Source organism: Pezoporus wallicus, unplaced genomic scaffold (genome assembly GCF_028554395.1).
Source record: "Pezoporus wallicus isolate ANWC-B61680 ecotype Strahan unplaced genomic scaffold, APGP_CSIRO_Pwel_v1 scaffold_7392, whole genome shotgun sequence".
NCBI lineage: Eukaryota > Metazoa > Chordata > Aves > Psittaciformes > Psittacidae > Pezoporus > Pezoporus wallicus.
The window spans coordinates 2,238,430-2,256,677 of record NW_026639923.1 but is presented as its reverse complement, the minus strand read 5'-3'; the positions used below and the strand labels follow the sequence as shown (position 1 = coordinate 2,256,677).

At 48.1% G+C, this 18,248-nt stretch overlaps 1 protein-coding gene across 3 annotated transcripts in view; it reads left to right on the top strand.

The window, feature by feature from the left end:
- The window catches only part of ELFN1 (extracellular leucine rich repeat and fibronectin type III domain containing 1), a 105,305-nt gene that overhangs the window by 16,800 nt on the left and 70,257 nt on the right, over positions 1–18,248 (top strand). For 2 of the 3 annotated variants that reach the window (XM_057416956.1, XM_057416957.1), the window contains exon 2: positions 5,322–5,434. The gene's annotated coding sequence lies outside the window, so the exon portion shown is untranslated. Of the gene's footprint in view, positions 1–3,859; positions 3,965–5,321; positions 5,435–18,248 lie in introns of those variants that run through there. The other variant, XM_057416959.1, reaches the window with a different exon arrangement.

Below are 18,248 nucleotides of genomic sequence, written 5' to 3'. Positions count from 1 at the left end.
GAAAAAGCAAAAGGGATCCCGGAGGCCATACACACACTAATGGTCAGTGGAGGCTGCGTGCATCCCCCTGACCATGAGCATCACTGTGCTGTTACCCACCTTACCCAGAGGAATTATTCCCCTACCTGAAGTAAAAACAATGCCTTGGGATGAGACTACCAGGCTGTAATCTGCCAGCCTGGCTGCTCAGTGGAGAGGCTGGGGATGCCTGAACCCCTTCCTCCTGGAACAATGAGGAGAGATGCTCAATTGAGACAGCACCGCAGAAGCAATTTGCAACATAAACACCAGCACAGAGTAAAATTCTCCCCCCTGTGGAAAAGCTGCCCCTCGACTTGCCGTAAAGTAATTATTTATCGTGCTTTTTTCTCAGCCCAAGTCCTCTGCAGGTCACTGTGTGCTCTACCCGGTCTCGCAAGCTGTTTGTAACCGTGCTGTGATTCAGGAGTAGTTGGCAGCTACAGTGATGCTGTCATTAGGGAAGGGCCATGTGCGGAGGGGGCTTTGGTTTTGCAATAAAAGTTAAATCCCAGGGCTTTGTCAATGCTTCAGATATGAGTTTCTCCACTTAGAGTGACAGAGAGCTTTTCAGAGCAATTGCAGTTTCAAGGCTGTGGAAGAAGGTGAGTCCAGGAGGGAAAATCACAAGGCAGGACTCAGAAATGCTTGCACAAGGGGCTTCTAGGGGTCTGCAGCCTGGTTTCTCCCTTGAAAAAGGGGTTTTGTCAATGGTGTATCAGGTTGGTGTTGACTTTGTCGAGGCAAGTCTTAAAATACCAGAGGTATTTGGGGGTACAGGTCATTGGCTTTGTCCTGTGACTACATGGACCCAAAGCAAGATCATCTGGCCCTTCAGAAAGGCAAGGGAGGAGCAGAGATGGAGATGTTTTAGGGGATGGGGGCAAAGGCTTTTTATTCCTCTTCTTTATCGTGCCCAACTGAAGGTGGGTTAATGTACAGAACTGGCCTGGAGATGCCTTTATCAGGAGCATGCTTGACATCCGCAGAGATGTGCACAGATGTGAACATGCTGGGGAATGAGGTTTTTCTCATGATTACCATTGTAGGTAACCTAATCTGATGTCTGATCCAAACCCTCCCAGGAGGGCTCTCTTGCAAGAGCTCTTTGAATGGCAAATGCTTCACAGTGACCCAGGGGAGGCTGGAGTGGGAGAGAAAGAGCCCTTGTTTCTGTCAGCTCTACTTGGTTGGGTGGACCTAAAAGAAGCAGGTATGAGTGTTGTTGGCAGTGTCATCACCTTACTACTTTGTGTCACAGGTGTAGTGGGACATTGTCACATATATATGGATTGGGGGGGGGGGGGGTGTGTCTTTTGATCCATAGTTGCATCACATTTTATGACAAAAATCAATGTAAAATGGCTGTGATCGGAGCAGTGTCCTTCAGCCCAATAACTGGCTGCATAAGTAAGTCACCAAGTCAGCCTGCACAGCAGCAAAGTGATGCATAATTCAGGAGGGATCTCTGAGTGACACAGGGGACATAGGGGCTGCAGAGCTTTCACTGCATTGTGCAAAGCAAGTTGGTTGGGGCGAAGGGCCTCTTTGACCCCCTGAATGCCCTAGGTCCTTAGAGGAACCAGCACCACTGGGGATGTGTTGCATGAAGGTGGGCCACAAAGCGAGGCAGAATTTGCCTCCCTTTGGAAGGGTTTATCTGGAAAATGCAGATACCGAGCATATCCAGGGTGTCTGCCATGGCTTCTCTCCACCTTGGACCATTGTCATTCCTTATACTAGCACTTGCATGTGCTAATAAAAGCAACATCTTCTTACTCCAATAGCATCGCCCTTGCTGGGGAAGAGTGAGATGGGAGGCCCTGAGGGGCAATAAGACTGTGGCTTAGAGAAGGTTGTAAGAGGTTTGCTCACAGCTTAGGAAAAGTTTCTCCTTCTCTTGTGTGCTAGTGTTGACTCTGAATTTATTTTCCCTGCTGTTGTAATGAGAGTCCAAGTGCTACACAACTGCAGAGATCCTGACATTGGAAGGTAGCAGCCAGCATGCACTGTTTCTCTGGGAAAAGGGGATCCATCCAAATGATTCCTTTATGTTTATTTTTGGTTTTGGCTTCTTTTTTTTTTTTTTTTTTTCCACTGTATTCCTAAAACCTCCCTTTCAGAGCTTAACAGCTTCACCATTTCAAAATCATGCCAAGCGGAAATGTAGCATACGATTCTCTCACTAAACATTGTGCTGATCGCTCAAATGCATTCTGCATTTGTAGAAAAGCTGCAAAAAACTGGGCTCAAAGAGGGTGAGAATTAGCACTCGGATGAGGAGCCAGGTCTTTGGATGCTTAGGAAAGATCTGGGTAAGCAAACAGTGTTCGCTGTCACCTTCCTTGCTCTGCAGCATCTCGTGTTGGAGTGGCTCACAGCAGCGTTGGTGGGCAGGCAGGTGCTGAAGAATAGATCTCAGTCCTGAGGCTGGTACAGTCTTGAAACGTGGGGCTTGGACCTGCTTGTTGTTCCTTGGTATCTGAATTATGCTCCAGGCTCTGCTGCCAAATTCCTTGCTGGGTTTCAGCAGCTCCCTCAGTATCTTGGGCCTCCCTCTCTTTTCCACAGGAAAGGGATTACAGTACCAAAAATAGCCTATTTTCCAAGGAGGGGCTCTCTGTGACTTTTCTCTGTAAAATACATCTTTCTCCCAGTTCCTGCAAGTGAAATACAAAGGAAATGTTATCCACCAACAATACTGATGTGCCAAGCTGGCAGGAAAACGTTGCTGCTGGTGTGCAAAGGATGCTTTGTACTTGCACATGTGCTCTTCTGACACATCTGCCCTATCTGCTTGTCCTGCTGAGATGCTGGAGAATTCAGGTCAGAAATGGCCCTTTCCTGCTTCCCCCTGGTGCTGATGGAGCACCTCAGATGGGAGCAGATGACACTTCTGGGAGGCAATATGAGTGTTATCTGCTCATGGGATGCTCATAGCCCTGAGCTGTGGAGCTGAGCTCTGGATCGCAGCAGCCTCTGTTAAAGATGCTTTGAGCTAGAGTTTGCTCTTTCATTGCTGCTCTCAGGCTTGCAGAGTGAAGTAAGGGACAGCTGATGGTTATTAGTAGCTTTAAAATTAATAATGCTCTTTAGAATGTTTATGCTTTCATTAATAATAAATATAACACATGCTGTGTTGTATCTAGACCAAGAAATGCAAGATGATTGCAGGGTTCCCAGGAGCTCCTGGGAGCTCCATGTTGACACGAGCAGGAGGTTCCCCAAATCAGGCCCGTTTGGCAGAGGATGTGGGGAAGGGCTCAGTTTGATTTCCACGAGTTTCACCTGTGTGAATCCTGAGGTGCAGGGGACAAGCAGGATCCCGTGCCCCGTCAGTCCCATGTACATTTGAAGCAGCTCCATCACAGACCAAGAGTCCAACGGGGCCCCCTGATTTATTTGTAATATTCCTAGGGGGAAGGGGAGGGTGTGTGAAGGTCTCTGGGCTGCAGGCAGAGATGAAGAGCATGGCATAGAGTGATGGTGCAGATTATGGACGAACAATGCCTACGGACACATTTGCTGTTTGAAAAGCCTGTGGCTATTTGGGATGCAGGGGAAGGGAGGAGAGCAATTCCTCAGTTTGTCACCTCGCCACTCCCAATTCAATCCCCGCTGGCTGATGTGGTTGGCACATGCAGAGCAGCTCGGCTGGACGGTTCAGTGGATGATCTCCAGCTAGTGTGATAGTCTGCTCAGGAGACAGGAGGTGGGGAGCATTAAAGAAGCTGGTGGCAAATGTCTTGATCTTCAAGGAACAATAATGAAGAGCACTTTCCGATTTTGTTCACATTATAGGAATTTTCCCCGCTCCCTTTTCAATTAATAACCATCAGGGGAAGAGGTTTTCCTAGCTTGTACAGGAACAACACTGAAGAAACCAGTTGCAGTCCTATTGTTGGAGAGCGTCCGGCTCCACTTGAGTTGTTTTTCCACTACTTGGGTAAATAACTTAAGACAATAAGAAGGACTGCTGAGAGGGTTGGCAATGAAATGCATCTCCTGGGAGATGGGGGCAATGTTGTTTATCAGTGGGGAGCTGCCTGTGCATGAGGGCTTGTTCTTACAGTTATGTAGAGAGAAGGGAAACAAACGGACTCTGTTTTAGCACTGGATTCATTGCAAGGAGATATGCCAGGGATCATTAGTGCCACAGCCATCATTATCTTCTGCTCAGATTAGTTTTTCCCATTTTTCTTTTTTTTTTTAAGGCATAAATAATGGCTGGTTCCTGTTAGATCAGATGTGGACAAAATAATAGCAGTATCACAAAGATTGAGGTCTGCAAGATTAAATTTGAAAGGGAGGAGAAATGATAGCTTTGGCCCTGCTTGCTGTTATACCAGCCGCACGGATAAATGACTGTATGCAGATAAGCAGGGCAAAAATAAAAGGGATGCTCAGAAAGACATGGCAAGAAAAATAGGAATTAATCAGCAGATTCAACCACTGTAATAATGCAGTAAACATGGAAAATTACATTATATTAGCTCCTCTGCTTCTCATTGTGTGTATTAGCCACAAAGTCATCGATAGGCAATTCTCTGTAAAGAGGCAGCGCTGCAGATATTGGAGCTTCCCTCACCCGAGGGAAGACATTTGTGATGGTAAAGGGGAAAGTTGTCCTTCAAACTGTGTAAGCAAGAAGTGGCTCAAAGTCAAGCTGGAGAAATGCTTGAGGTCTCAGAGTTAAATACCTGCTCTTGGGAAAAGGACAGTTGGTCTGTTTGCCCCTGGTGCATAGGCAGTGGTAGATGCACGATGTACTGATGCACGGCTTCATTGCAGTTCTGCAGGGGGTGTTCCCCTGGTGTGGGAGAAATTGGCCTGCTGCAGATTTTATTGTGGTGTGTGTGTATATATGTATGTATATATATATGTGTGTATATATATATATACTTTTTTTACTAGTGAACTCAGTTTCCACTTTGTTCAGCTTCTTGCAAAGAATGACAAGCAGCCACTGCACCCTTTTCCCTTGAGTTCAAGTAAAACCAGCAAGTAACACTATTTGCAAATTACCTTCATCTCCCTGGCTCCCAGTTAAAGTAGGAACTGCTTGGTCCGGGGGCCCTCCCAGAATACCCATTTAAGCCATGTAATGATTCTGACTCTCTCATGCCTAGTAGATGAAAGAAGATCTGTGATTTATTTTTAAAGCTTTGAACCCTAAACATGGTCAATCATACGAAAAAAAAGAATTAAAAAGAGAAAGTCCTGATAATAAATACAAAGCTGGAAGAGAAGCAGCCCTACATTTCACAATAAAACCCCTTTTCTTTGCACTTTTTTATTAACAGCTCCAACTATGATCAGTGCTTAAATCTACCTGCAACACAGGATGTTGGAAAATTACCGAGAGACAGCAACATCCTCCCCGCTGCGTGGTGAGAAAGGAAGGATGCACCTTCAGGTATGGGCTCTCATACTGTTTTATCCTCTGTTCCCTGTTTGTGTTGCTCGAAACCTGCTTCTTGCATTGACTAGAAGGGGGGAAATAAGTTATTTGAAAGGGGGAAACTTCAGAAGTGAGTCTCTAAACTGTCTCCAGCCATAGATAAACTGTGTGCCTGGGATATGCTCTGCACCCAAGCTCTATCTGCTCTCCCTGATCTGGCAGAGGTGGTTAATGGTGGTGGTTTGTCCTGCATTTGCTGTTTGGTCTTCATCTGCCCCTGTGGAAGTTAATTGTCCAGCTCTTCTCAATGGTAACAGGGTTAGAGCAGTGCTGGGTGCTCCTGCAGCAGGGGTGAGGAGCCAAGTGCTCTCCTCCTGCAGCAGCATCGGAAGGCAGAGCACACGCTCTGTAATTACCCCCTCCCTGGGTGAGGGTGAACATCACCTGTGAAATCACCACTTCCCCAGCGTGGAGTGCCTTCCCAGGCATTGCACGAAGGACTGAGCAGGATGAAGCTGCCTCAGCTGCTGCTGCTGCTGCTGCTCAGCCTTTTTAGTGCAGGAGCAGAGCTAGACACTCCTCCTGGGTTTTCTTAATCCAGCCTCAATCCATGCACTTCAAACAGGAGCCTTTTTTTTAGGGCTGTGCTGAGCACTTGAGTCTCCCAACAAGCTGCTTTCATGCCTGTAAGGGCCAGAAGCAAGCCAAAAAAAAAGCCAGTTTTACTTTGCTTTGAAGAGGATGGGGATTGTTTCCCCAGTGCAGAGGAGGACAGAGGGGACCAGTGGTTCCCAAGGAAGGGAAAAGGGAGGGCTGGTGACTTTCTGAATATGGATTTTCTGACAGTTATCTGACACTTTGGGCTCAACCCTGACAAGTCACTGTCCCTGAGACGTTGGACCAACGCGACAACTGGATCATAGCCATCACATCTGTCTCCCCAAGGGAATAAAAAGGGATTTCCAGCCACAGAGGACAGTTTAAAACAAACCAGACTTTTGCATCCTTTCCTAACTATGTGAGTCCTGGAGCAAGCAAGGACCTGAGAACTGCTTAATTCTTGGCAACTGGTCACCACTGCAGTGTTGCAGGTTGGGGTTTCACATTTATCTGGGTTGGTGTGTTGCTTGTTCTGTCTCCTGAGCAAGTGGTTTGAGGCAATAACATGAATTAGCCTATCTATCATCACAGTGTTTATAAATGCATGTTCAATGGGACTCACTGTTTCCAGTAACACCCTTTTTTTCCCATGGAGTCTGTCAATCCATTTTACATTTCCCCATCACCACGCTTGCGTTTGCTCCCTGCTGTGACCACTTGGGACTTGCAGGGGACAGAGTGCTCTTGACTGGGGCTGGCTTTAGCCTTGAGGCCTTCTAGGACATGGCAGTGTGTGAGCATTGGGGTCCCCAGTGTGTAATGTGGGCTGCAGACACTATAGTGGGAGCTGGTGTCCTGACGTCTGTGCTGGAGTGTGTCCATGCTGGTGGGTAAATGGGGGCAATAAGATGTGCTGGGAGTTTGGAAGGAGATGCAGGTTTCATTGCTGGAGTAGGTCTTCATTTCACGGTTGTGTTGGCCAGCACCACCGTTTCCTTGTCTGTGGGAAGTGCTGGACATCTTAGAGAAGCAGCTTAGATCAAGTTGTAACCACTGAGGGCTCTTGGAGTGGTGTAGGGTCCTATCTGGATCTGGGTTAGCTACACAGGTACTTTTATACATATTCTTCAAAGACAAAGATGAAGAGGCAAAAAGGGGGATAGGTGTTTGAAGGAAGGTGGGTGACAGAGCTGCTCTCCTGGCACTGGGTAACCATTGTGGTGAGCTTTCAGCTGGTTTTCCATCTTTCTGCCATGTCTACCTCACCCGTGGTGCTTCACCAGCACAGGTTTCACCATGGCGAGCTCTCCCCAGAGCTCTTCTGCAGCCACAGCTGGTTTGTGTTTTTCCTTTAGCCTCTCCTGCACTGAAACAAGCGATGCACAAGTGTCAAAGCCTGGCACCACGTGGCAAGAGGTGCTGAGAAGGTGATGTTTGCTCCCTGCGACCTGCCTTTCCCACCTTGTGTTTCCTGGGAGAGCTCTGACCTCCTGCCAGGTCACAGGAGAGATGGCTTTTCACTCCTTCCCATCCTATATGTGATCCCTCACGTTATGGCACATCCATGCATGCCTCCCTTGCACAGGGAACCCTGTGTGAGAGCAGGAAAGCATCACAGGATGCTGCACATTCAATAGCTCATTCCTCTAGAGCAAGACAAGGGCTGAGTGACGCCTTTTAATATTTCTTCTCCTAATTATCCTCTTAATTACTCAATGAAGTGCCCAATGAAACAAATCACTGTAATTTCTGTTTTATTCTCTGCCTTTTGTGGTTTACTTAAGGTCCATTAAGGAGGTACTTTCTCACGAGGGAATACTTTCCAATAGATCATACTTACAAAACAGTTTTATGTGTGTTTCATCCTCATTTCCTGTGCCAGTTTGCTAATGACTGGGGACGCTGGTGATTGGGAAGCACTGCCTCCCTTGCTGCCCATCCCTGCTGTGGTGAAGTCACAACACAGAGTTTGTGACATCCCCACGGCGATGAGTTTGTGATATTGCCATGGCAACGGGCTGTGATGTCACTAGCAGGGATTACAACTTTGCAGAGCATCCAGGGGCAGGCAGCAGGGCTCTTCCGTGGCTTTAAATAAAGAGGAATTAAAACGTGGGGAAGTCCTTATGGAAACCTAAAGCATTCTTGTGTTTTTACCAGTTTTTACCAGAAGGAGGAAAGGCTGGTGATGGGGCTGCCACCAGCCCTCAGAGAATCACTGGATTGCTAGGGTTGGAAGATCACCTACCCCAAAGCAAGGCCACTTAGGGCAGGTTACATGAGAACATGTCCGGGTGGGTTATGAATGTCTCCAGAGAGGGATTCTCCATGACCCCCTGGTCCATCCCCTGGCCTGCACCAAGCCCAAACTTGGGGTTTGCCAGGGGAGACTTGAGCCCTGCAGTGGCCTGTGTGAGGGATCCCATGGCCAAGGGCTGGTGCATTGGGCATCTCCCCAACATTCCTGGGGGGCTGCGGGTGTCCCCCACCCCATGCAACTCCCTCTGTCTTTGCACTTCTTGGTGATACCATGAAGCTAAAGCAAACCTGGGACCCATAAGCCCTCCTTTCAGCTTTTCCCCCAGTCTGAGCTGCTGTCTCCATCGGCTTTCTTAAGTGCTTTTGTCTAATATAGTATTAGCATAATAAGCTGCTGTTCATGCACAGACAGCGGGGGAGAGAGATCCATGTGCATACCTCTGTAGCAACAGGAGAGTCATGTAATAAAGACACTTTACTTTGCACCTGGGGAGGAAATCCAGCTCACACGGGCTGGTACCACAACCTGTGTGTGCAAGGCGTTTAAACCCATGGACCCAAAACTTAAGCAAGGAAGCCACCTGATTGATATTTATGTACCTTATTTTGCCAGCAGAAGCAAATCAAGCAGGCGGAAGAATCAATCTCTTTAGTTTAGCTTTTCTAAGGTAGGGATGATAAAAATGATATTTCAAAGGCCGGCGTATCTCAGCTGAGCGGTGGTGGGGAAAAGCAGGCGCCGCAGAACATACTGTCCTGTCTCCCGGTTTCTCAGATCATAACTTCTAAGCTGGTTTCAATAGAAATAAATGTTCAGTAGTTCCAGTGGTGGCCTTTGGAAACGGAGCTAATGGAACAAGGCAGAGAAATTGTTACAACATTTTGACAAGCGCCTAAATATTTAATGCTGTGCACAGCACAGCCCAGTCGTGCACCCCTAGGAAGCAGTGCCCTTCGTTAGGGAGAGATGGAGTTCTCCTGTGGATGGGGGGGAATTAGGCAAACGCTGAGCTGTGCTTTAGTAAACAAGCCCAGGGTGGCTGCAGCAGGCAAAGGGCTTGGTGGCATTTCCTGCAGCAGGGACCTGGGGAGGAAGAGGATGGCCAGTTCTTGGAGAGACCTGGCAGAGAATGTGTAATGGTACCCTGAGCCAAGACAGAGGAGGTGAAGAGGCTGCAGTGATTAAATAGGATCTACTGAAATCCTTCCAAAGCAGGCTTAGGAATTAAGAGCCATCAATGTCACATTGAGGGTCACTCGCTGCAGGACACCTCTGGCCAGTGTCTGGCCTCCTGCTGTGCTTCTGTTTGGCCTCATCTGAGTGCGAGGAAAGGCATCCTTTGTTTTGGAGCCCACCCAGCCATTCCTCTCTGCTACAGAACATTGAATCTCAGCAAGGAGAGCCTCTGAAAAGGAAACTTGTCTGGAGGGGAAGAATTGGACTGTGCATGCTGAGATTTGCTTTGGATTCGGCTGTCATTAGGAAGTTAACAACAGAGGAAGGTGGTGGGGAAAGAAGAACATATTGTCGAGGTTCACATCATCTTTGTGCAGCTGCTGTCTGTACTTCCAGGCTGCAGGTCCTGGCTGTGCTCTGCCTCCCCCGGGGGCTGGGTCCCCTATCCAGCTCACTGTGTGTTTCATTCAGAGGATTCACAGCCTTGAGTGATGCTCCAGCAGCATGCCTGTGCCGTGGCAGCTTGTGCACACGTGCAATGCTCTGGTCTCGGGTAATACCCCCTCTGACACCAGCACAGGAACATTGGTGGGATCAGCCAGAGCCCACTGTGAATCCTGCAGGCATTCCCTGCCTGGGAGCAAGCTTCCAATGGGGCTTGGCTGCTTTGGTCATACTGACCCACACCAGAGGGGTACCCTGATTCATCTGCTACCATGGAGCAGAAAGCCACTGGTGCCACATACATGTGCATCCCCATTAGTACTGCGAAGCAGGACTGGCTTTCGCAGCTATGTGCAGGCAGTAAGCAGAGTCCTGGAGCTACTGGCCTGAGTGACAAACCACAGTCTGATCTGAGACTCCCACTGGAGGAGGGATTTCTTCTTTCTTCCCCCCCCCTCTGCCTCCAGGAGGAACCGGTCACAGCAGGGAGACTTTCACACATCGTTAGAGCCAAGTGTCCAACTCCACACAGCCATCAACCCCAATCATAGTGATTTAAAAGGCAGTGCTTCCTTTAATCATCCAGGGATGCTCGCATGTAAGAAGCAGGGGGATGGAGTGATGGGTTATGATGCCGGGACCCACTGTATTAAAAAGCAATGGCTCCTCTCCTGTGCATCAGCCCCGAAGCAGACCTGGACACACCTGATCTGTCTCTTCTCATTTTTCTTCATGGATGATTGGAGGTGGCCATGGGTCTGTGCCTGCATGAGCAGGGCCCATGGAAGAGCTGCTGTCTACAGGTGAGGCCTCGAGAGGTGACGTATGAAAGTATGAAACTGTTCACAAGCAGGAGGAAGCCTCAGCATCAGCATTTCTGTCTCACAAGGTGGAAGCATCTGTCTAAGTGCTGGAGGTGTCTGAGAGAACTGCGCATGCTGCATCAACCTGCAGCTTCACAAATCCCCTCGGAATGAACCTGAAATCTCAGAGCTGTGCTTCACCTCTCGCTGTCCCAGCCAGCAGCCCTGACCTCAGCTGTAAAAGTGCATCTGGGCTTCATGAAGTGATGCAGCTCTATGTGCAAGCACCAGGAGACACACAGGCATAATGCTGCTCATGACTGAACAACATCCGTAGCCCTGCGTACCGGCAATGCCACGCACCCACAGCACCGTGATGTGCATGCTGTGTTTTCCCCTGTGTGCCACCACATGACCTTCTCTTGGCCTTCTCTCAAGGCTTGCCATGTGGATATGGGAAGGACAAACACATGAGAGCCATCAGAGAGCTACCAAAACACCTGACTGCAGGAGGATCAATGTCCTTCCCAAATGCTCTGGCATTCACAGAGGTGCTTCCACAGTGTCCGTGTCTCAGAGTTTTCAATGCTTATGATTTGTCCAGGGGCAGCTTTGCAGAATGTCAATGTATTTATCAAAATTCCTTGGGATGGGCTTCAAGTTTTAATTAAAGGGAGTTGTTGGAGGATTTTTTTTGTTCCTCCCCCCGCCCAGTGGATGCTAGATACTTTCTTTTAAGAAAGCAAATGGTTTGTCAAGGAAAAAAAAGCCTGCCCCTGTGTTTTCACCACTCTATTCCATCTTTTTGGCTAACATGATTTCTAAGACAACCCTGTGAGCCACTCCATGAAGCTCAGCAGCCTTGTCTCGCATCATCCTCTGAGAGAGCAGCGCTACCAAGACTGGCCAAGGCAACGTGCATGGACCGCACAGCCAGGACCCACACGTGCAAAGACATCTACAGCCCCTCATGGATAACCAAGTGGTGCTGCAGGTAAGGTTGGTGGTTTGCAGACACGGTTCTGCCTACCCTGACACAGAGGCAATGCAGGCAAAGGCTGCTGTTAAACTCTGAAAATCAGAAAACGTGTGCATGTGAAGCAATCAGGTTGGGGTTCTGCCCTTACTGCTGCTAATTATGGACTGATAGGACTGAAGGCGATGGTGGAAGAGACAGCCATGACATCCTTCTGGACTTCTGTTTGACCTCTTCCTTTCACAGTCTTCCCTTTTGTTCTTGCTCATTGATTTTAAAGGCAAGTCTTTGATGGGAGGCGACAAAATGTTGCTTAACCAGACGTTTTTTGGCACAAACATTTGCCTTTTGGAGCTGCTCTCATCTGTTGGGTAAACATGAAATTATCTTCTTTGACTGGAACTGATCCTCTGGAGCCATGTTATTCCACTGGGGAGAGGTATTTTCACTGATTTTCAATGTGGATTATTTTTGTGACCGACTGTAATAGTTTCTTTGGTGTATTAGGGCTTATTATGTCAGGATTTATTTGGGCATGAAGTGATTCGACATGCTGTAGTCCTGTAACTTTCCTTTGCGTGCTGAAATCCAGGAGGCACAATGATCCAAGATCCGCAGGCACAATGGAAACAACCTCTCTGCAGCTGGACCCATCTCCCAAGGTCAGCTTTCCTCAGCTGTTTTGTAACTGCTAAAGGAGCAAATTTAAGGGAGCAAAATTCCTGCATAAAACAGTTAAAAACTCATCTAAATGAAAAAAAAAAAACCTATATAGAAAAGCCTCCTAGAAAGAGAAGAGGACCATAAAGGAGAAAATGCACCTTCGGAGGAGCAGAACAGGCACTGAAAACTCCCTGGCATCAGCAGAGGGGTTAGTAGCAGAAAATGCAAGTGAGGATTAAATGTGGATTATACTGCAGTGATGCTGAAACATCATCAGTGCTGAGACATCTAACAAAGGGCTTAATTTCCTTAGGAGATGAACTGCTGGACCAAAAGTACTCCTGAGCATCACTCTTCAGGTGTTACTTGTGATGAGGCAATGAGTGTATCAGCTAAAGCAGTGTGTTATGGCATATGGTGATGCAAACTGGTGGACCTGCTTTTCAAAGCTACATGTAATACGGACTTTTGGCAACCAGCCCTCCATCAAACACTCCTCATGCTCCACCACATATCAGAAGAAAAGGTTCACTTAAAACCTCTCAGTGCTGTTCATGCCATGTAGAAATGAATAGGTAACACTGGTGTTAAACTGGTTGCTGTTATAGTTCCATTAACATCATTAAAATCATCCAGGACCTTTGGTTTATGGTGCTCCTGTCTTGCTGGGATTGAGAAAGAATTGGGGCATTTTTGGTTTTGTGATCTCAGCTGAACAGGGCAAGCACCAGCTGAGATCAAACTTTGACCTGTAGAGGGGGATGAGAGGCATGGATTGACTAGCTCGCATTTACTGAGGTCCTGGAGGCATGGAAATGAGGCCTTTACTTGCCCCCATATCCCGCCATGCTTAACATAGGTCAATGGGCATCTGACTTCCTCAGCCTTAAGTCTGGATCATGCTCTGCTTAGGCAAAAGGTGGCATTTGCAGCCTGCTGAGCAGACTCATCCTGTTACCTTCACAAGCTGAGACCCTGCAGGGGTGCATGTGGGAAGGGGATGAACCCTCTGCACCACAACACAGCAAGCAAGGCAGCTCTTGCACCCTATGTGCGGCAACAGGGTGTCCATACCTCCCCTGGCAAGAGCCCTGGGGTTGGGAGGAGCAGAAGGCTGTCTGTCCACCTCCATCCCCTCCCACCTCACAAGCCCAAGTTAGCCTCAGCTTCTTTTGGCAGCCCAATTCCCTGCTCCAGCAAGCACTGGGCTGGCTGGGAGGCGGCAGGGAGAGGAACACTCTGTTCAGCAGCTGCACATTCCATTAATTTAATGAGGATTTTGTCTTTTTTTTTTTAATTTTGTCTTTTTTTTTTTTTTTTTACAAGGCAGATGGTAAAATAGCTATTTTCTGTTGTCTAATAAATACCATCAGCAAGGCAGAAAATGTGCAATCTCGCCAAGTCTTTTCTCATTCCTTGCCCTCCTGTACGGCTGCGTTTCCCTCTCCTCTGTTGGCAGCCGGTGGAGCTGGGTGGTGGGATTGGGAGGGAGAGCTGGGACACCAAAGGCAAGCCCAAAATTGCTGGTGGGACCTGCGCAGTGTAACAGCATCTTCCCTGGATTGGGCAGAGCCTCTGTGTCCTGCTGGGAAAGCTGAGCTCTGGCAGCCTTCGCTGATCCAATTCTCACTTCATCTGATTGCAGTAATAACAACTCACTCAAATTTCCTGCCTCAACCTGAAATCTTCCAACTCTGCAATGCAAATAATATAATGTGTGATGAGGAGCCCGATGACGGGGATAATAATAATAATAGTGATGATGCCTTTATTCAATGAATGAGTGAATCAAGCAAGCAAAAATAAATGGTATTCAGAGCCTGAAAATCAATAGGAAGAGAAATCAGGAGGAAATGCAGGGGAACTCGCATCTCTGAGGGAGCGCTGGCCTTAGGAATGGCATGAAGGAAAGATAAGCCAAGCCCTTTTGGGCTGGGCACTCATTGTTAGCCTGTGCTGCTCCTGGGCTTGCTCCTGTCCTGTCATTATATTGTGTTTGTGAGCTCATCTCTGCTCTGTGCCTGATTCCAGCTTCGCTGTGATCTCTTTGCCCCCCTTGATTTACGGCTGTTATGGGCTCTCGGAATGTCTCTAAGCAGTTGGCAGGCTACGGACCTGACCTAGGTTTGGGTAATAACTTGTCTTTTGTGCCATGCCCAGAAGGTTGGCCATAAAAAAGCTCCAGACATCAATTTTCCTCTCTACCGGGATGGAATTGCAAAATGATGAGTTGGTCTTTGCCCTCATTTATCTCTTCTTTCCCTTTCTCCTCCTCTTTTTATCTTTCTCTTTTCTCCTTACCCTACTGCTCATTGCTCACTTCTTCACTCCCCTTCCACTATCTCCTCCATCATTTATTAGCCTCCCTCCCCTCTGCACATCACTGCTGCTTCTCTCTCCCCCTCCTGCCCTTTTCTGCCTCATTTTTCCTATGTGTTTCTTTCCCATCTCAAAACTTCCATGCTTTTTCTTGCTGTGCATAGCAGTTTGATATCTATATCCATAATAGCTTGCTAATACAGTAATTCTACAAGATATCCTTTAAAAATCTAAAGCCTTGGCAGGCAGTAAAACTCACCTTTTAACTTGGCTTCCTCTTTATCAGGGATTCATTTCAGAGAGGATTTCCATGTGCACAGCTCTGCCACTGTTAGTAAAAAAAGGATTAATTCCTGCAACAGGTGAATACGTTTCGCAGCTCTGGTGAGCAGAATATAGTCCCTCTTCCTGCTGGTACATGGGGGATTTAATCATATAACACGGTGCTTCTCTTTGTGGAGCTTGTGTTTAAAGGTTTGGGCTACATCCCTGTACCTGTTGTGCAGAGACCTTCAGGGGAATGGCCTCTTTCACCATGGGGAAACCATGGAACCTTTGCTTTATCCAGGGGGTATTTGCTCTCTATGAAGAGATGCACTGTAGCAAGTTTGGAGCTGACATCCTGTTCTCTCAGGTGGTAATGGCATGGGTTCAGGATCCTCCTCCCCAGCATCACCAGCATCATCCCTGCTCGGAGCATCTCAAATAGCTGGACCTAGCTGAAGCTTCCCATGCCTCCTGTCTGTCTCCCTAAGTAGTGCTTGCTCAGAGGAGGGTCTGGCACAACTTCTCCCTGGCAGGGTCCTTTCTCTGAGTTCTCAGAGTGGAATCTTCTATAGGCCTGAAGAAAAAGGACAAGCTTCTCCTGCCCTTACCTCTTTTGATGGTGTCTGCAGCTTTGTGTTGTATTTGAATCTTTGCAAACCTGTTAGTGGATAAAATATCCACAAGAGAATTTGAATCTGACCTGCAACTGTACTGAGAGGCACTTGAGACACCTGGGAAACTGAATCTTTTCCTCCTTTTGCTCCAACACCTCCAACAGGACCCGCCATGACCAGTAGGGAAATAGCAGTGTCCTAAAGTCCTCTCCATCTCCAGTGCCATATGGGTCTGGGAATTGGAGGGATGAAGAAACCAGGATATTGTCCTGTACTGCAGATACTGCAGAAGGACTGATCTCTCTCGGGCTCCCTCTGTCACCCAGTCTCCCTGTTGGTCCCTGGACATGGGTAGAATAGGTAGCATTGGTTGTGGCATGTGGTTTCTCTGCATTAACAGCTGAGGTAGTGGTGTCTTGGGGAGCACACTGAGTGTGATGGCAACAGGCAGTGAGCAGCCCTTGGAGCTGACAGCAGGCAGCAAGCAACTGACTGCCAGTTGCTGGTTCCTGGTTGCCAGCTAATCCCAGCATGGATACCCCAAGTTTCACAATCTCTAGTGGGTTACTGAGCCATGAGGCAGGAGATGGCACTGAGTGGGGAGACGTGACTTGCAAACCTTTCTGCTAGGCTGTTTTCCGGACAGCCCAAATCTGGAATACTTTCCCTTGCCAGGCTGCCAGCTTTAGAGGCAGGAGATGAGGTAGGAGATAATGTGGCACATCTAGTGCCAGGTATTCCAGAATTTCTAAGTACATTGCAAACAGGCAGCTGCAGGGCAGCATTGCTCTTTCCATTTCATGCTCAGGAAGGCCCTTGAAAAGTGGTGAAGTTCCCTGCCAAATCACGCCAAGGACCACCATCTCCATTTTATGTTTACCGAACTTTGGGACTATTGCTCCCTGTGCTCCACTGGCAAAATAGTAGAAATCATTCATCTTCTCTAAGAGTAAAGAGCCCGATTTAACAGAGATTCTACTCTGGAGTAGGTAAACCTCAAAAAATGGTATTTTTCAAGAGCAAAAGCTGCCCAGCTCCATGTGAGACAGGGTCTTCAGCAAACAACATAGCCAGACTGTGGGGAGAGAGTCTGCAGACAGAAGGAAAGATAACAAAGGATTGTGGTGAGGTATATTACCTTGCTGGCTGAGTTGTGAGGTGTCTTTCATGCATTGTTGAGTACAGCAGTGGTTGCCATCTGGTCCACCTTCATCATAGAATCATAGAATAGTTAGGGTTGGAAAGGACCTTAAGATCATCCGGTTCCAACCCCCTGCCCAGGGCAGGGACACCTCACACTAAACCATGGCACCCAAGGCTCTGTCCAACCTGGCCTTGAACACCACCAGGGATGGAGCATCCACAGCTTCCCTGGGCAACCCATTCCAGTGCCTCACCACCCTTACAGTAAAGAACTTCTTCCTTATATCCAATCTAAACTTCCCCTGTTTAAGTTTTAACCCATCATCCTTTGTCCTATCACTACAGTCCCTAATGAAGAGTCCCTCCCCATCATCTCTATAGGCCCCCTTCAGACACTGGAAGGCTGCTATGAGGTCTCCCCGCAGCCTTCTCTTCTGCAGGCTGAACAGCCCCAACTTTCTCAGCCTGTCTCCATACAGGAGGTGCTCCAGTCCCCTGATCATCCTCGTGGCCTCCTCTGGACTTGTTCCAGCAGTTCCATGTCCTTTTTATGTTGTGGAAACCAGAACTGCACACAATGCTCCAAGTGAGGTCTCACAAGAGCAGAGTAGAGGGGCAGGATCACCTCTTTTGACCTGATCCTTACCGAAACAGTTGTGAAGGGTCAAACCCTGTTGGAGGGACAAGTGCCTGGGCAGAAACTCACCCACAAGGAAGTTTGTGACTTGCTTTATAGCTTAATGTGTGCTGATATTCCCTTCACCAGCAGTGTCAGACCAGTGTTTCAGCTCATCCAGAGACTTTGCATCCTCAGCAGGATTCAGGTTTGAAAGGCAGTATCAAGTAACTACAGCTGCTTGGACAGAGCTTGCAAAGAGCCAAGCCCTTCTCAATAGTGGCAGGCAGCCTAAAGGGGAGCAATGGGCACAGAAGGCAGGTCCAGGCTGGGCATTTGGAAAGAGATGAGCACTAACAGTGTGACACAGCAGCAGAACAAGTGTACAGAGAGGCCAAGATCTCTATCCTTGGAGGTCTCCAGGACTCAGATGCACTAAGCCATGGCTGGCCTAGGTGGTCTTGGAGATAACTCAGAGGGCAGCTCATGCCTCATCCAAAGGACAGGGGCTTCCACCTTCCCTTCTCCTCAATGACATGTCTGGAAGAAGCAGCTACCCCAAACTGTTGTTTACTTGTGTGTTGAGGGAAAAGCCTGAGAAAGCAGAGTGAATGTCACCTCATTACAGCTGATAAGTGAGGTTCATTACAGAAACGGAGGTCTATCAGTCTTCTTGCTCCTGCGGGGACTAGCTCTTCAGCAGGAATAACAGGGGGGTATTTTAATGGAGTTAACTGAAATTTCCACTGGGGAGATGAGACACTGGCATTTAGCTGAAGGGGAGAAAACATCTAGTTTTGAGAGGAAATCCCTCAAACCCCAAGAAAACAGCATTTACTCAAAGTGGAAGGGGGAAGCTCCTGTGACACTGGATTCCTGCTGGAACGGAGGCTGTGTGCCTGGGACCGTGTGTGTGGTTGGTCAGGTTACAGCAGATGGATTAGCTCT